The sequence below is a fragment of the Hetaerina americana genome, unplaced genomic scaffold, assembly GCF_022747635.1.
Source record: "Hetaerina americana unplaced genomic scaffold, ioHetAmer1.1.p SCAF_16, whole genome shotgun sequence".
NCBI classification, from domain to species: domain Eukaryota; kingdom Metazoa; phylum Arthropoda; class Insecta; order Odonata; family Calopterygidae; genus Hetaerina; species Hetaerina americana.
This window is the reverse complement of record NW_027286719.1, coordinates 1,775,101-1,790,776: the sequence shown is the minus strand read 5'-3', so window position 1 is coordinate 1,790,776 and position 15,676 is coordinate 1,775,101.

Below are 15,676 nucleotides of genomic sequence, written 5' to 3'. Positions count from 1 at the left end.
GACTTCCTCACTCAGCATGAATCATTTTCCACCGAAACATTTTTTCAACTTAGGGATGAATACTAGGGACAGTCGAATGACAGCTGGACACCCACCATTACACAGTCCGCTAGATGCTGGCTTTTTATGTATCGATACTGTCATCACTGTGGTAGGAGAGCTGCACTTACAAGCACATGCAGTTGTTGGGTTGTGTCCATGTTAGTACACGGACTGGTTGTTGTGTACTGGGTGTCTGGTTTACATTTGACTGTTCCTAAAAATATAAAAAGGCACTGGGGGCCATATTGGGTGTAATAATTCAAACTCAAATTCCAATTTGTGCCATAGAACCTGCGAAGGTGTGTACTCATGCAATTTCTTGATGGAAAAGAATTTTTTTCTTTGCCAAATGAGGATTTTTAATCTTCCCTTAATCGGTGTAGTAATGAGGCGTAGTACTCTTCATTAATTGTTTGACCTTTTTGCAAGTAATTGATGTGGATGATTTAGTATTCATCCCAAAAACCGGTAGTCATCGCGTTGATGATTTCATTGTCTTTGCTTTGATTGGAGCGAGATCACCTTTGGAGGCCCACTGTTTCAACTGTTTTTCTGTCTCTGAAGTTAAGTAGTGTATCCATGTTTCGTCCATAGTTATGTATAGGCACCGATTATTGTCAGGATTGTGATGGAAAAGCACCAAATCAGACTCCGAATGGACCACATGATATGGTTTATTCTCCACGGAGAACAAGTGTGACACCCATCTTGCCGAGATTTTTGTCTTACCCATTTTTCATGCAAAATTGAAAATGCTGGGAATTGAGATATGCCTGTTGCCTCAGCTACTTTGCAAACTTTGATTCGTGGATCATTCTAAACCATGAAGTGGATTTTGTCAATCATTTCAGAGGAAGTCACTTCCCTGGACATCCCAAATGATATTCATCATTAATATGGCCATATTTGAACTCGATTACCCACTTGTAAACAGTCAAAAACACAGGAAAATATGTGCCGTGAAAGTCATCGAACTTGACTTTGATCTCTTTTGGTGTGAAGTCTTTTAAATAAATTTGTTTAGTAACCATATGAAAGTTGTTTTTTTTCAAATAAAGGTTGTTGCTTCAATATTGACTGAGCATGAAACTGCTACATGGGTATAGCTGAAACTTAAATGGCAGTCTAGTGAGAGATGAGTCTTGTTAAAGACAAACCTTTTCCATTACTACGAGCTCCATCTCTTGAATTTTCCAAGGGTTTTGAATCACTCATACATCTTGGGAAATTCATTTCTGCAAACAATATTAAGTAGAATTTTTTCGTATTGGCTGGAGTAAGAAATTGATGGCTGCAGACTTATTCCATTTTGCTTGCAAGGGTTTTTAAGTTCATGTGAGCTTTATCACCTCTGCTATCACTCCTGGCATGAGCTCATATAAATCTGTCTTGTACAGGTTGACGAATATTTGGCATCAACTTTTTGCTTGTTTCATTCTCTAAAGTCTTAAGGAAAAGGGTTGCTGTAAAGTAAAACAATCATCAAGAATAGTCTTGAAATCTTTTCTCAACTTTTTGCATTTTTGTTGATTGGTCAACAAATATCACCGTTAAGAAATTCTCGAACTCTGCATGACCTTTTTGATGCATTTTTGAAGGGGAGAACTTGAAACTTGCTTTTCCTTCGTGACATGCATAGCACAAAACTTCACCCAATGGCAAATTCATTTTTTTCCAGAGCACAACACTACCCAGACTTGTGCCAAACATTAGTGACGTTTTTGCAACATTGCACTTTATCTCGGGTTGAATTATTTTTAATGTGGCCATAAGCAATTGCCATCAAAAGTTACATTCCATATTAAATGAAAATTCAATCATTAGCACTGCTTTGCTCTGCTGGAAAGTATAACTGTGAGGTTACAACTGTTAATATTCTTATCACTAATAGTAGTTGGTTTTAAACCCGGAACAATCAGGGTACTGTAAGATACATTAAAAGCGTTTTACCTTAGCTTTAACTTTCCTCTTGAGAGACGCTATTGGTGATTCACCATTGTAGATTTACTTTGTACTGTAATACGAACATGGGTCAGGATATTAGTGACACTTTCTAAAGCTAAAGCATTTTTGGTTACGACCCCATCAAAAATGAAGCTGATTTTACTGGAACTTGCGGTCGTGATCCACCACCATCTCCTTTGTCTCCTACCAATGGCACATCTTTCTTCAAGAATATTGGTCATGTTTCACTTTTCCAACTGCCATGGTTTCTGCCTATCCAAGACTAAAGCATTATTTAACTTACTGGGATGCAGAAAGACAATTACCGTATTTTCCCATCGATAACGTGAATGCAGAACTTATGAAGTTTTCATGAATTTATCTAAATACCGCGCCCTCAGAGATTCATATTTATCTTGAGCGTGTATGGAATTCGCGCATCAATATATTGCGTGTAAAAAAAATACGTCAATATCCATACACTAATAGATGGTGACAGCCAATGAATACATGGAACCATAATTAACAGTGGCTATATCTACCGTAAGTATACCGCAGATTAGAGCCAGGTGATTGAAATTAACTGCAAACTACTGAAGGATAAAAAATATACAAAATGTTTACAAGTCAACACATTATGCCGCCTCATTGATTCTTCGTTATGATTCATAAGGCGAATCGAGACAGGTTTTTGTGCCCTTTTATTAGCAATATGAATAAACGTACAGCAAATCAAATATACAATAATTAGATAATGAATGAGATGGATTTTGCTTGATAAACTTCGCTCTGTTAGAATCGGCGTTCAGCTGTTTTAGACACCCTCCAAGTTCTATGAAAGTGCCGCCTACATGGTGATTGTTTCAAATCTGAATTGAGTTAAGCTTTTATAATTTTATCAAGAAAATTACTCATGAATGACAAATAGTATGAGGAGAAAATCGTATGCAGTGATGTTTAAGCTAGAATTCATTAATTTCGCGAAAGAAAAAGGACATCGCGAGGCTACCTGAAAATTTAATGTGGGAGAGTCCAGAATCGGAAGGGATTAAAAGAGTGTCTTACGAAGAAATAAGCCGGCGGATGCTGGAAAGTTGGCAGGATGTCACAGCGGCTTGTGTAAAATGGATTGAACTTGTGGAAGAAATGGATTTCTTTCATCTTACATTACGCGCATCATTTTTTTCGATCATATGAGCATTTTGGTATAGATAACGCGCGCGTAATGGATACGAAAATACGGTATCTTCATTCTCTTATTTCCCTGTGATCCAGGATTCTTAATTTTCAACTCTGCATTAAGTGATCTGTTTTTGACCAAATCTGTGGTGAAACCTTCTGTCATGGTTTCTGTGGGTGTTATTACTGCACTTAGAATGAAGAAGATAGTTCTTCTGGCATAGTTAACAGCAAGTAACTTGTCACCCTCATGTAGTGGATGCTGCAGTTAACTCTTGTGGAAACCCTTCCGCCTACACTAAGCGGTCTTGCAAATCTTTTTCAGGTAATTCCAACTTGAGGAAACTTTTGAGATTAAAAGCTTCATTATTTAAGTTTTTCTTTCAAAAATGTTCTCCAGGGATTGCATATCCCTGGCAGTTTTCAAATATTTCATGATCTCCACGTAGCAATATTTGATAGCTGTACAACCATGCAATTTGCCTTTTTATTATCAGTATGGAAAGTTGTGTACACTCTTTTGAGAACATTTCACTCTTCTTTTTACAATGCACCCATCACCCCTCCTTTATCTAATAAAGATTCCACTCTAAACGTCCGTTTCGAATAAAGGAGGATCTGATGTTTTCCATGCTTTTTATGCTCATGTTTAATTCTCCTCAGGTTTTCTAATGGGTTAAGTTCTGCATTTCTGCCAGTGTTTCAACGGACTGCTTGTCCATCATCTTCAGGGCTGAATGTCATGTCGCTCTTTCGAGTCAGTGGTTCAACTCTTTGTGGGGTTTAGGTTGCTTCTGCTTGGTCAATCGTCCAAGCCTGGCCCTTGGCTTTCCTGATTGCCTATGAACTTTCCTTGGATTTCTCTCGCTCTCTGGAACCTGAGGTGTCTCTGGTGCTCCTTCAAACTTAGGTTGTTTCATTTCACATTCATATGAAAAGTATTTTTGGGAGCAATCAATCAACACAAGGCGGGAGCCCTAGAGATATCTCTCGACTTGGGATAGCCAGAGAAATCTGCCATAGCAGCACATGGCATCAATATGGACCGGGCCATAAAGTGGGACAAAAGGAAATTACTCTGCAATTCAGTTAACAATTGAGACCATTGGGAAAGGAGGCCACTGAGATTCTGCTGGAGAAGAATAATTTCAATAGAGATGATGGCTTTTCTCTCAGCAGCAACATGCAATGCAGCAACCACATGTTGATGTGAATATGAGAACATCATTGCATGATTCATTAGAAGCTTCTAAGACGAACCAAACCAGAAGTTACCGCACCCAGGAAACATCTCTCAGGATTATTGTCAAAAAGCTCTCATTGTATATTTGTTTTATAATGAGTAATAGGTGAAAAAAATATTTCCTTAACGTTTAATTGTATGGAAATATAATTACTTTAATGAAAAGAATCCACTAAATTGAGAGTGGGCAAAAAGTGACCATTGGAGAGATGTCTCGATGCAAAAGTGATATATTTAAGTGATTATTTTTGTTGTTGTATCTGTGAGAAGTATTAATTGATGAAGCCAGAGCATTTCCAGTAATTCATAGTAGATGCATTTTTGGAGGAAATTGGTGAAGCAGTATGTATATTTTGGGGCAGCACCTGATGCGTGGAATATATATTAATAGATGATATCTGTGAAGCTTATGTTATTGATATTGCAATAAACATAATTGTCTGTAGTTTCATATTACATCATACCCAGATTATGAATGTGGTGATATTCCCAAATCCAACCTTCCTAAAAGGTTTGCCATGGAAACCTTCACAAGAAATTATACAATTTACGTTGTATGACAGCATCAGTATGTGGGCTGTTCAAGAAGTCCTTCGGCAAAAATAGAAAACAAATAATTTTGGGTGGATTTTTTATTTTTTGACAAAATCTTTCAGCTCAATCCATTTTACCCAGCATTTCTCCAATTTTTTTAAGCTGTCCAAAAGGTAGAATTTTGGGAGGTCCAAGATAGGCATCTGTGTTGGTGATGACCTCATCGTTCGACATGATCTTTTTATGCTGGAACTAGTCAGGATGGCATTGGAAAAGCGGCAAACTAGCTTCTGAATTGACCACACTATTGCGTTCATTCTCTACTTAAAAGCAATTGCGGCAGTTATCAGGCCAAGATTTTTTCCACTCCATAGTTTTCTTGCAAAATTGATTCCTCAATCACTCAAAGCCATATTGTGGATATGGTCAATCATGTCAGAGGAAATCGTTTCCCGTGGGTCACCCAAACAACGTTCATCATTTGTGGATGTACATCCATGTTTAAACTCATGAACTTCATGTGACTACGCATTTCTAACCGTTGGTGCTATGCCTTTCTAGGAAGTTTTAATTATCACATGAAATTAATTTTTTTCATTTTCCTTTAATATTGACTATAAAAATTAAGCCACCTAATGGATATAACTGAAACTTTAACAGCAGTCGAGGCATAATATAAGCAAAACTTTTCTGATACAATGTGGACATCCATAAAATTTTCTAAGACATAATTGAGCAACCCACTTTTGTAAAAATTTTGACGAATCACCGGAAATTGTAAAACTTACTTCCAACTTTGTAATCCAGCTGTAAGGACTTAGCTGCTATTGTGTTTATCTAAATGAAATTGTATTTCAATGCATCAATTTCTCTTGCCTCTCAGTGCAATTGGTGTAGTGGTTATAACAAATTGTTTTGAATAAGCTGATTGGGGATATTCTTAGGAAGCTCATTGTAACATATCAGCTAGGGTATATCCACTGACGTGAGAACAATAGTCCTATAATTGTTTAAATGTTAGTTAAGTGTTTTACAGAATATTTATCACAAACTGAGGTTCATTTTGTGACATAAAGTGACCATAAAATGCCAAATCATTTTATCTAAAATAGAATAAGTTCCAGTTTCCAGTACATTTCTCTTTGGACACCTGTAAGAAGTCAGCCTGATGCATACACAGCCTATGTTTCAAAGCATTAGCACCATCAGGTGAAGAAAAAACAGCAACTCTTCTATACTCAGCGAGGATAGGAGGAAAAGGAGATATGAATGGGTCTACTATGCAACTGCTGCAAAGATGGTAGGAAGTAAATATTCATTGGCAAAGGTCACTTTGGGGTCACCAATTATTTTCAAAATTTCTAGTTTCTCTAGATTATTAAAAATCACATCAGCTGCTTGTCAAATGTGAAATGTTCAAACTGTAATCACTGGTGTGATTGCAGTTTAAAGTGTTTGGCAGGATTTCAACAAATTATTTCTCAAATTTAAAGGCTTATTTTCAAATGATAAAGAAGTGTTTCAGTGAATAAAGGAGAAATCAGTAATCCTTTGGTCTGTTGGTCAAATGTCTTGTTAAAAACTAAATAATTTTGTTAAACACAATTGAAAAAAGTTGACAATTTTTCAATGTTTTTGGCAACAGATTGTCTTCAGTGTTACAATCAGCTTCGCAGGGTGGCAGACGTGTAAACAAATTAAAAATGTCTAGCTAAATAATATTATTTGGCCCCAGGACTTGACAAAGTAAAATATAGGACAATTCAGAGAACAAACAATCAGCTGCTTCAGTCTTCCGAAGATTCTAAACTCTTTCGCACTATAATAGCAGTTTTCTCTCAGAAAATGCTCGAGATATTTCTTAAATGTTCCCCTAGGAGGAGCAGATTTTATGCCTGTTGGCAGGTAGTTGAAAATTTTGATGGCCATTGAAAGGGACTCCAGTTATACATAGCAGATGAGTGGCAGGACAAATGTACGTCAACACTCAGTCCAGTATTATGCCCATGCACTAGAGCATTGGGGATCGTTTCACATTATCCTTAACATACATGCATAAGCAATAAACAAACAGATAAGGTAAAGTTTGAACATTCAATTCTTTATAATGAGGCTTGCAATGTGGGATGGAGATGGTGAGGTGGCTATCATACTGGCTTCCCACCCAGAGGGCCGGGGTTCAAATCCTGGGGGTGTTGGAATATTTTTCAGTGGTATCTCGATCCCTACTTGAGGTGCTTTGAGGAGGGCACTTCAAGTGAGTACGCCGTCCATCGCATGGGACGTTGAGCTGCGGACCCCTTAGTGCCTTCCGTAAGGAGTAGGTTAACGCCGGCGCCGGGTTTCTCTCCACCCTTCATTCTTTCCTGTCCATCCCTCATGGCGCAAATGACCTCAGCTGTCGGTCGCCTCTCCTCAAAACTACTGCTACTGCAATGGGGGTATTTTTGCTATATACCTAATATATATCCTTTGCATTATAAAAGCTACAGTGATGCTCCCCAGAATATAATTCCAAAGCTAATATGTAACAAAATTGACATAGCTAACCATTTTTATTAACTTAAATCTACAATGCTCGTAAGATTTTGCAGAATAAATCCACTTCATGCTGAAGTGGAACATTGGTATGGATCCCCCAGTTCAAGTACTTGTCAACAGACAAACTAAAAACTTGGTGCTCTGTACCATTTCTATGGGTTGGCTTTGAAAGAAGAGGTCTAACTGAGGCACTTCCCTTCTTTTTTTAAATTGAATATAATTTAATTTTGGTACCTTTACAGACAGTTTGTTAAAACATTTTCCCGAGAGTAATAATGACCTATCAAGCTTCGCTTGCAACAAGTGTAGGTCCTTGTGGCTAATTGCCTGAGTGGTATCATCTGAATGCATAACTATGTTGTTATTCTTAATATATCTAGGAAAAGCATTGATATATATTAGAAATAACAATGGCCCATAATACGACTGTGGTTCCTTTCCTTTTTCTGCATTTTTAAAAAATGATCTTAAATTTAATGTCTCTTGGTAGAAAAGATTTTCTTATGGATTGTAATAATATCCCTGCTTGGAGGGCCATTCACCAGAGGATTAACGTCACTACCCTTGAGGGCCACCAAATTTTTCCGGGGGGGAATACATTCATTCAAAGGTGAAATCACAATTAACTGCCTATGTTCTAGGTCAGGAGTATGTGGAGCATATTTTAAACCTTTACTCGGGAGATCCATCTCCTTGGCATTAAATTGATGGCGAGATAAGGTAAGCACTTACCTAAAGATTTGGGTCCAAGTCTCAGGAAAAGCATGTAGAGTATGATCTAGTACACCTTCAGCTGTATGAATTTTCTATTTATCTTCCACCAAATTTTAAAGGTCAAGGGCCGAACATAAGGTAAGGCCCAGATAAAATGATAATAACAGATGTTGTAAATACCATATCACTTGCAGATTTCCTTACGAACCCATGCCATTGCCCCACTTCATGATTGGCCACCTGTGAGCCAAAGGAAAGTCCAATATCCTGGGTCAGTACGTGATATGAAGGGCTAGTCTCTGCTGTGGCTGAAAACTCATGTTTTTTCAAATTAAGAGAAAACATAGCAATGAGGGCATCACTAATGTATCGCATCAGCACTTGTGCAATTATAATTATTTATTGAAGTCTCTGTCTTCCAATCCATTGATACTGAGGAAGGTCTAATTTGAAATGCAATGCTAATCATATACCAAACTTAATTAATATATATTTTATAGTTATAAAAGTTATATACGAGGGTCATCCGGAAAGTAGTACCCGTTCGTGAAATAAAAACACAAAAGTAAATATTAACAAACATAAAAAATTTTATTTGAAAGAGGATACTTTAAACTACTTCTCAACATAATCTCCAAGCAAATTAAGGCATTTGTCATAACGTGTGACAAGTTTCTGTATTCCTGCTGCATAGTCCTTCGCCGCCAGCTCATTGAGATACGCGAGGGACCCATCTTGCACAAATTTTTGCATAATGCAGATGGTGTTTAACAATTTCATGAACAATTGTTCGAGAAACATTGGGAAAATGCTCACAGATGTCATCAATTGTGACGCGCCGATCGTTCCTCACGAATTCGTCAACTGAGCTCACCAGTTGGTCTGTAATGACAGACGGTCTCCCCGAACGCTCATCGTCGTGTGTGTTCCCCCTCCCCATGTTGAAGTTGCGACACCACCGCCGAACAGACGACTCGTCCATTACATTGTCTCCATACACCTCCTTTAACTGGCGATGAATATCACATGGGCGAACGTTTCTTGCATTGAGGAATTTAATCACTGCCCTCACTTCACAACTGGCGGCGTTCTCAATTTTTTTAAACATTGTAAACAATCACAGAAACAACACAGGCAATGCTAGCGTCACGCAACTTGGCTCAGAGAAGGCAGACAAGCCACTGAAGCTATCTGACCTCGTCCAGCAGCTACTCGCGTCGTCAGCACTTCATGCGGCACGAACGGGTACTACTTTCCGGATGACCCTCGTATAATATAACAATGTAAGACTGCATGAGTAGGGGTGACAATAGAAAATGAAATAGCAAGTAATATTTGAAGTTAAAATACCCACTTTTCTCACCATATTTGCGATAGGTTGAGTTCTGCATGTAAATTGCCACAGGCATCGACTTTTTCTGAATATTGAAAAAAAATTGATTCACTGAAATCATCTCTGTAAGTGTAATGCATCCTTGCCCAGTGAAACTGAGGATTGGCATTCAAAATTTTTAAGGTAACTGCAAATAATACTGTTTCCAGCTTATTTCCGTTACACATCAACAGCCTCCAGTAAGGTGCTCATTTATGCAGGAATAATTAACTGGGAATCATTACATTTTTTAACGGAAAAGCTTAAATTCACCTGTTCTGAGAATACTTCATCTGCACTTAACCACTACCCCATTAATGCACAAATTTTAAGAATAAAATTACAGTTTGTAATTGTAGGAAAAACTTTTGTATTCAAGTTAGAATATTTTCAGGAGTAGCACATGGAACTCTCTAATAAATCTTAACTTAGAAAAATTGACAAGTAATAACAGTTTCTCCACTCAGTGTGTCCTGCCAATAAGCAGAAGTAGTTCCTTTGGTTTTCTGTAGAAATCTTTTAATTGCGTCACCTCATCAGAGTATCAATTGGGAAGATTGAAAGGAAAATAAATAAAACAATATGTTTATTATTTTTTAATTTTATTGAGGAACTCATTTAACACCTAGAGACATACACTCTGCCACTGGTCCTCGATGGCTATCACAGTCCTTCCCACCACCTCAGCAAACTGAGGGGACACCCTTCTCCCCTTTGTTGGGTGAGGCACAGGAGCCCTCTCGTGGAGCGTCACAACAGAGGACCTCTGCTCCACCAGACGACACTGAGCCAGATGAACTGAAAATGCTGGGAGGTGCCATAGTATCACTCTCCCCTATAGACCTCTTTTATTCCTACTTTACAGCAACGAAATTGACTCCATAGTCACTGGTAAGATATGCTTATTTGCCTACAATGCAGCGGTTTACCCTAATATCCATAATCCTGAGGACACAGCAGCTTTATCAGATTATCTAAATCCTATACAACCCTGGCGCAGTGCTTGACAATTAGGATTAAACTTAACAATGTGTAGTGATGAATTTTTGGAAAAGGAGCAAGTCTCTCCACCTACTCCACCTCCTACATGACCTACTGGATTTGGAAGATCGAAATGGAATGTGTAGGCTCAATTAAATACCTAGCCGTCACTCACAACCTCTCCAGGGTGAAACACACACAGGGAATATGCGGAAAAGCCAACAAAAAATTAGGATTCATCAGAAGAGCACTGGATAAATGTGATGAAAAGGTCAAAGAGAAATGTTATCTTTTGCTTGTTAGGCCTTACTTAGAATATGCTTCTAGTGTATAGGGTCCTTACAAAGTTGGACTGGGCATCCAAATTATTAGAGGGGTTAGACTGGGAATCGCTCATGGAGCGAAGGTTTGATTACAGATTAAATTTCTGGCTTAATTGGAAGGATTTCTCTGTAGCAGTGATGTTGAAAATGTGAACCCCCATCGTACTACGGTATGAGAGATCATGCCAATAAAATTAGATTAAGATTAGATTAGAGAGATTAAGTGTAGAACAGATAGATTTAAGATGACATTTTTTCCACAAACAAGAGGGATCAGAAGAACATTGTCAAGCAGCGCCAGGGTCATATTTGGGCCAAAATTAGTCTGGTGTGTATTGACCCCCTGCCACACGTTCTAGCAGTGGCTTGCAGGATATTGAAGTATCAAATATGGCCCAGTACATCAGAGTACAGGGGTTTCTCAGTTCATGAAAACACGTAATAAGCGGTTTCATGGATTTATCATTCATTAGGTTGACCTTATGACTATTACACTGACGTGGCTGAGATTTAAGGGTGTCCACATAAATGCAACATTTGTCAGAGAATCACTTGGAATCTAACATAGAAATGAATAATTGAACAAATAAGGTAATCCCTGCTAAGCACAGTAACTACTTGAGATTTCATAGCTCTGTAATTTTCCCAGAAACACATTATGTACTAAAATGAATTTACAATCATTCAAGTGATTTTAATTATACTTCATTTAAGCCATTTTCTTTTTTAACATAATTTTCATTGTATTTTAAGGTATCTTATGATGAAGTTATGACAGGTAATGTAACCTCACAGTAAAAATAATAATAATGCATTTATTTGTCTTGAGAATTGTTGCATATTCATACCTACACAAATAAGAGACATGCCAGATATAAAATCCACAATTTTAAAGACAAAAAAATATATATATATATATATATACATATACACACACTCACCAATACACTAGTATATTTACATATTAATTGGTTAAGCCAGAATTGATGCATAGCAAAAATGCTAAGTGCTCATTTACAGAATAGAACATATTATTATTCAAAAGATTGAACAACTTTTTCTTAAAAATAGGTACTTTTGGTTCATATTTGATTTCATGGGGAAGTTTATTGAATAACCTCAAGCCCATTGCTTTGGACCCATAAGCAGTATTGTGTGTTCGGACAAATGGCTGGTGTAGGTCTTTGCAGGTCCTTGTATAGTGACGATGGTAATCATGGTCGGACTTGTACAGAGAAATGTTACCCTTAGCATGCAAGATGACATTGAATATATACATGCAAGGTACTGGTAATAAACCAATTCTTTTGAAGAGGGGTCTACATGGTGCATCACAAGGAACATTACTCATAATACGTAATAATCCTCTCTTGGATTATGCCCAAATGGGAAGAGGAACCCCAGAAGAGAGTACTAGAAGTAACACAAGAATAAAATTCACCATAGTAAATGGTTAGAAGGACCTCTAAATTTACAGAATATCTAATATTTCTTATGAGGAAGCATCGAGAACTTAACTTTCTACGTAATTTGGAAATGTGTTCCTCCAGACTTTTTACTTTCATTGGATGCTGACAACAATTGCAGAAAGAAGTGGGTAGTGATCTGATAGGTGGGCATTAATGGTATTTCTTTGCACTAGTTCAAGGTCGATATTAGTTAATACATTATTTAAAACGGTTTGAGAACTACCACTCACTGTGGTAGGTTCAAAGTGGGTAGCATCGATGTTAAATGACGTTAGTAAATCCATGAATTCCTTTTTAGCTATATAGAATCGACCATAAAACTACAATTGAAGTCACCTGTAATTATTGCGCAAGGGCCATGGATTGATCTATGGATTATTTCCAAGAGTTTCGTTAGTTTGTTCAGGAAAACACAGAAGTGACTCTTAGGTGAACGATAAATAGACCGCACATAAAAAACAGTAGTATCCATTTTGAAGGAGGCAACACAGGATTCAAATGATTGTTCTTCATTGAGAAATTCGCATGGGAAACCTAATGGGAATATGGGAAAAACATGCAGAGAGTAGGATCAAGACACCACCATTTGTGTGTGCTGATCCGCAAAAGGCACTAGCGATAACATACCCAGGCACATGAAGAGAGTCAAGTTCCCTTACATTCAACCAATGTTCGTTGAAGATCACAAGAGGTTGGTACTCGTTTACTAGAACCTTTAAGTGAAGTAATTTATTGCGCATGCACTGAATGTTTATGGGCAAGAACTTCGAATAACAGGTTATCCTTCCGGTGTTGGTTACATAATTGGTTTCAAACAAAATTACCCAAGAACACATTTCTAGGCCAAAAAGCGGGGTTACCGAGGGTTTCGCGAAAATCTTGGCGTATAGCTACACGAAACGATCAATAATATAATATATCAAACAACATGCCATATAATACATCAAAATATATAAAAATAACTGAATTATAGAATATTCTTAAGGAAACAGCACACAACATTTCAAAGCACTAAAATTAGTCTTCATTAAGATTGCATGAAAAATGCAATGCATTCACAGGGGACCACATGATTTTTAGATTAATTGTGGGAACTGGTTAAGGAACATGAACTATTACAAAAGGGACATCCTGGAATGGTAGGAACATATTCTGAAAACCTGTGTGCACATTGTCTTGAAACTTAATGCAATGGGGTATTTTTATTTTCTTAACACTCCTTTCATTCGTGAAATGGCAATAGTAAATAACATAAGACAATGGCAATTTATTGCTTCAATCACAATCTTTTCACTAACTGATTGAAATAAGCACCAACTGATGACAATTAGATTAGATTCAAAGAAAACCGGTTTAAGTCCAACACGACAATTGACTTGATTGAAAGCTAAATACATTTTTCAACACTCCAACGGGTTCGCTCATGAAAAGTGTACTAAATATTTAAGTAAATAAAACAATATTGATTGACATTCAGAATTATCAAAAATTAAAATTGGTAAATACATATTGGAATAGTGAACCTAAAATGCAATGCCTTAAATTCATGATAATGTTTGTCCTCCTTTTCTTTTAGGCCCAGAAACCATAAGATGTCCTCTGCTAGAATGCAGAGGTAACCCAATGTAACATGATAATAACTAGCTCTTTAAATGTAATTTTTCACATCAGTACTAACAAATTCAATGCGGTAATACCTGAAATGTGATGGGAAAGTATAACATAGTTAAGAGGCAGTATTAGAAACTATTACCTTGTATTCGCTAACCAAATTATCCCACTTCTTACGTCATTGGGAGTTGCTGAGCTTCTAGTATGATGCTGCAATAAAGTTACTTACAATATGAACTTATCTTTCGTCCAAATTGGTTCTACTCAAGAGTAATGAATATGAATGGAATATTTATTTACCCACTACACTGAGAGATATATTCTAAAAATTTATTAGAAAAAAGCTTAAGAAGTCATTGAGCACACGAAAAGTCTACCTTCAGATCGAAATCAGGCTCTGCTGTTTCTACAAAAAGCAGAACTCCCACCTCTAAAAATTGCCGTCGGCGGCGGAGAAACGTCATCGCCTGCCCGCTCACTGAGTCGCAGGTACGATTCCCGCATAAGAGGGCTTGCCTCCATCAAGGGATTGGGTGTTTGTTATTCTTCATGTTGCTATATCAATGCTAACATGTCCGATGCAAAGGCCGAAGTACTGTGCTCGGACGTACGTAAAATTAATGGTAAAAAACAGAAATAGTCCATTAAGGAAGAGGACATGATTACGCATAGAAATCGATTACTCAAGATAACATAAGCAATCTTTACTAACTGACTAATTTTAGTTGTTCTACGATTACGTTTGGCCAACTATTATTCAATGTCCCACAGAAAACTATTGATTTTTGCGATCATGCCATGGTTAGGCAAAATACCTACGATTGCTCGGCAGCACGTTATAATTTCACTCTGGCCATAACTAAAATGCTTACTCCCCAGACCCAGCATACGCTTTAGACTGATTTCCTATAATGCTTAATTACCATGTAAGTCAAATTAGTGCACTCTCATAAAGAAAAAAGCAATTGAACTCAACTTTGTGAATTACTTCCCTCTCACAATACTATTTCATCCTCCGATTAGCACGCTACCACCACTTGGAATCATGGGATGTCAATATGGCGAACTTAGGATGATATTGCTAGTAGTTTCCTAAATTCAGTGGTGGCCACGTGGCACGCCCTCTTCCCGCCTCGCACATTTTCATATCCTTCAAGATGGCGTACTCTCTAAATTTGAGTGGTTTAGGTTTAAACTAACCGATGAACGACTTTGGCCACAACTCATGTCATATTGCCCCAGCAATCGTCCTTTGTGAACGATTCATTTTTTCTCAATGAACGAGTCTTTCATTCTCCATGAACGATTAATTTCTTCGTAGTGACCGATTCATTCATTCGTAGTGACCGATATTTTCTTTCTTAGTGAACGACTTCACTCTATAATTCGCGGCTTCTGGTACAGTTGTACACAACGTGTTGTCAATCTCTTTATTGCGGATATTAGTTGCCGGTAAGGTTTATCACTTGTTGACAGCCACCTGTTTATTATTTAAAATTGTTCTTCTACCTATTGCAAGCATGTTACTTCTCTGTTAACTTAATTTTAGGTGATATTTTGCGATTTATCGGTGACTAAAATTTGGTTGAGAACTGCTATAGGTTTTTGGTGTATTAGAAGTAGTGTGACGCCTATCTGCTCTAGTATATATATATTATATTCGCATTAGTGGAACTTAGGGATTTCAAACATGAAGTTGCCCTGTTGGTTAAATTCATCGTAG